The sequence below is a fragment of the Myotis davidii genome, unplaced genomic scaffold (genome assembly GCF_000327345.1).
Source record: "Myotis davidii unplaced genomic scaffold, ASM32734v1 scaffold1532, whole genome shotgun sequence".
In the NCBI taxonomy this organism is placed as follows: domain Eukaryota; kingdom Metazoa; phylum Chordata; class Mammalia; order Chiroptera; family Vespertilionidae; genus Myotis; species Myotis davidii.
In genome coordinates, this window is record NW_006283923.1 from 19808 (window position 1) to 24096 (window position 4289).

The window sequence follows — 4289 nt, forward strand, 5'->3', positions numbered from 1 at the left end:
ACTGTCATGCACAGAGCAGGGCTCATTAGGGGGGTTGGGGAGCTCTCCCCTGTCATGCACAGAGCAGGGCCCATCAGGGGGCTGAGAAGCTCCCCCCTGTCTCACACAGAGCAGGGCAGATAAGGGGGTTGGGATACCGCCCTCTATCACCCACAGAGCAGGGCCAATCAGGGGGTTGGGGCACCGCTGCTGTCACACTCAGGGCTGGGCCAGTGGGAAAGTTATGGCTCTACCCCATCACACACGGAGCAGGGCCCGTGGGGGGGGGGTGGTTGAGGCGCTGCACCCTGTCACACACAGAGCAGGGCCGATCAGGGGTTTGAGGTGCCGCACCCTGTCACACTGATCCCGGTGCTGGGAGGCCTCTCAGCTCCGCTGATCCCGGTGCTGGGAGGCCTCGCGGCTCCTCTGATCCATGTACTGGGAGGCATACTACCCTTTTACTATATAGGATAGAGGCCTGGTGCATGGGTGGGGCTGGCTGGTTTGCCCTTAACGGTGTCCTGGATCAGGGGGGGGGGGCGCTATCACTGGAGCTAAGAGCTGGCTTTAGCTCTGAGGCCCAGCTGCAGCTCTGAAACCTCGGCTGCTGAAAGCAGGTTTCTGGCCTTTGTTTACTGTCTGTAGTTGATACAATGTTGCGGTCCAGCTGGCTGAAGCTCCCCTGAGTAAAGCAGGTTTCTGGGTTTTTTTTAGCTTCTTTATTCGGCCGGAAAGGCAGGCGGGGAACATTGGAGTTCTCCGTCACTGAAGCAAGCAAGCCTCATGTTAAGCTTCCAGCGCCTGGTTGCCGTCCGCCATCTTGGCTGGCAGTTAATTTGCATATCACCCTGATTAGCCAATGGGAAGGGTAGCGGTCATATGCTAATTACCATGTTTCTCTTTTATTAGATAGGATAAGTTTAGTTAGCATAAGTAGACTCCATTTTTGTATTAGCAAGTTAGCATAAGTAGACCCCATTTTATTCTTATACCAAAACCTGTAAACAACTCCAAAAATAAGGTGTGTGTGTGTGATTGATAAGCTTTGGACATGCACACAAGTTTCTCACACAACTTTCTCACCTGAGTGTATACCTAGATCACAGGGCGGCACCCATGTATGGCACCCATAGGAGACACTGAAGATGCCCAGCTTCAAGCATTTAAGGAGAGCAAATCTGCTGCAGTTCAGACGCCTGTCTTCTCCTCTACAGCCAGACGTTCTCCTTCCCCCTGGAAACTGCCAAACTGCCAAACTGCCAAACTGCCATACTGCCATCCCTGCTCTGCCTTTGCGCCCAGACTGTTAAGAGGCCTCTCTTTGAGTCAAGAGACCGAGCTCCTTGCCGCGGCGTATTGGACGACCTCCGTGTGTCTCTGTCAGCGAGTGTCTCCAGGTGGCCTGCCAAGGACTGAAACCCATCAGCTCTCTGGTAGTTAAACCTGTGTGATTTCTTGCATTGTTTGTTCCCTGTGTCTTCTCTCTTCTTAGTTTTTGGTTAAGCTCGGCCATAATAGTTAATAGTAATTTCCCCTTGACGTCTGTGTGGTATATCCAAATGAGGCACTTTGGGACACCTGTGTGTAAGTTCCCAAGAATTGAAACAAATGATCTATCCCAGTCAGCTGATTACTTTAACTCATATTTCATTGAAAAGTATAAACAGAAAACAAAACTGAATTATTTGATCTTCCTTCCACCAACCTACCAACCTAAATGCTATCTGTACCTGTCTAACCTAACCTAACCACCCTAACCCATACCTATGTAATATTTATTTCCTACTTTAATAGAAGAACTATCCCTGTTTCTATCTAAAGCCATCTCCTCCATCTACTTCTCTGACTTTCTCAAGCACTTTGGTCCTACTTTCTTGCTCCTTCCCCTCTCTGCATCATCAATTTATTCACTGACTTTTTTCTCACTTGCACTTAAATAAGCCATAGTATTTCCTATATCCCCCCACTCCATTTCTCTGGTTTTCATCACAAGACAATTTAAGACAGAAGTCATTGCCATCATCCCTCTGCTTTCTCCCCTCACCACAATTCCACAAAGCTCTCCCTGCCGCCATACTGCTGACATCACTCTTGTCAAGGTAACAATGACCTGCAGGTGGCTATATGCAGTGGTCACTTCTCTAGCCTCACCCTAATCTTTGATTGAGATTTTACCTTTCTTTTTTAGAACTACTATCTTCTTTCAATCTCTACAAGTTGGAGTGTCGCAGAACTCAGTATAGTGCTCCTTTCTCTTTCCTATTTCGCTTAATGATCCATGGCTTTTGCAGGAACCACTCCAGAGTCCCCAGATAATCAAGGCTAATTAGAGTGTGGAGGTCTTGTTGATAGTATGCTGGATGACCAAGGCCACTCTGAACACTGGAATCTTAATCAAATGTTCAAAGCTAAGATACCATAAGCAGCTGCAAGGCCACAGTGATCTCACGGTATGCCGTGCAATTCTATAACCCAAATAATTGATGTCACTGTTGGCAGCTAGCCTCTTTTGTGTAAGTAACATTAAAAACATATTTAAAATGCTAGAGAGCTCAGATGGATCTGAGAGCTGGTACTGCTATGATGTAAATCTAAGAACTCATAGAGAGCTCAGATATAGCTGCCATGTTAACCAGCTAGTGTGCTGGAATATCTAAAGAAGTGTGCTGGAGTGTGCTACACAGAGGTATAAGGCTACAGATACCAGCCAATGTGCTGGGCAGAGGAGTGTGCTGGAGAGAGGGGAGAGGCCAGGAAGGCTGGGAGAAACTGCTAAGGCAGAGCTCTCAGATACCGTTATGATGTGAGGCAGTCTAGAGGCAGCCTGTGGCTGCTCAGAAGTTGCTGTAGGCTCAGAGGCTAATACTGCTGATGTGTGGGAAGATGTATCTGTTTATTAGCAGGTGTGTGGCTACTTGTAAAAGACTTTGCTCTAAAGAACTGTTTTGTCTAATGGCTTATGGCCACTGACTCCTGCAGTAAAGACTCATTCTTATATACCAACAACTTCTCATGTCTTCTCCGTCTAAGACCCCGTGTCCCAGGAGGTCAAGCCCCAGGCAGAGGGGCTGAGACCCAACAGTTAATACAGTAGGGAGGGTAAGAGAAGGAACCTGCCCTACACTTGGCATAGTCGAACGAGAGAATTTGTGTGGACTCAATGCAACTCCGAGCAGCAAGGTTGAGCAGTGCTCTTTCTGTCTCTGATAGCTTTACATAAGGCCCCAAACTTGACACCCCAAGTAGCCTTGGTCCTGAACCTTGCTTTGATCCACATATCTAATTCTCAGTGTAACTCTCCACTGGAAAGTCTACTGGGCACCTTAAACAACACTCAATCACAGAATCCTTCCCACCTGAGCAGTAATTCCCCAGTATCCCCTATAGGCACCATTCATCTGCTGTTCAAGCCAAAATCGAAAACGCTCATTCTCTTAACTGCTAAATGCAATCCATTTGCAAGTCCTACAATATTCACACCTAAAATGTATCCCAATTCCACTCTCTCCTCTCCATTTTCCTACTTTAAACTCCAACATATCAAACCTAAACTTTTATAGTAGCTTTTTATGTCTTCGTAGTATACTCTCACTTCTTTATAATCAACTAGAGGCCCGGTGCACAAAAATTTTTGCATTCGGGGGGGAAGAGGGTCCCCCAGCATGGCCTGTGCCCTCTTGCAGTGTGGGACCCCTCGGGAGATAACGACCTGCTGGCTTAGGCCTGCTCGCGGGTGGCAGAGGGAAGGCCTAATCCCTAGGTGCAGCCCCTGGTCGGGCTCAGAGCAGGGCTGATGGGGGAGTTGGGGCGCCGCCTCCTGACATGCACAGAGGATGGCAGATTGGGAGGTTGCGATGCCACCCTCAGTACCGCTCAAGGTAGGGCTAATTGGGGGGTTGGGGCACCACCCCCTGTCACACTCAAGGCAGGGTCGATGGGGAGATTGCGGCACCACCCACTGTAACGCACAGAGCAGGGCCATTCCGGGGTTTGGGGCCCTGTCCCCTGTCACGCACAGAGCAGGGTTGATGAGGGGGTTGGGGCGCCACCGCTCTCATACTCAGGGCAAGGCTGATGGGGAGATTATGGCTCTATCCCATCACACACAGAGCAGGGCCCGTGGGGTGGGGGAGGAGGCACTGCCCTCTATCACCCACAGAGCAGGGCCGATCAGGGGGTGGGGGCACCGCCACTCTCACACTCAGGGCAGGGCCGATGGGGAGATTATGGCTCTACCATGTCACACACACAGCAGGGCCAATCAGGGGGTTGGGGCGCCGCACCCTGTCACACACAGAGCCGCAGGG

At 49.8% G+C, this 4289-nt stretch overlaps 1 long non-coding RNA gene across 1 annotated transcript in view; it reads left to right on the forward strand.

The window, feature by feature from the left end:
* Positions 1-1101: 1101 nt before the first annotated feature.
* Positions 1102-4289, forward strand: part of LOC107184061 — a 13787-nt gene continuing 10599 nt past the window's right edge. The window contains exons 1-2 of the long non-coding RNA XR_001514887.1: positions 1102-1415; positions 3169-3170. This is a non-coding gene — a long non-coding RNA (uncharacterized LOC107184061). The remainder of the gene's footprint in view (positions 1416-3168; positions 3171-4289) is intronic.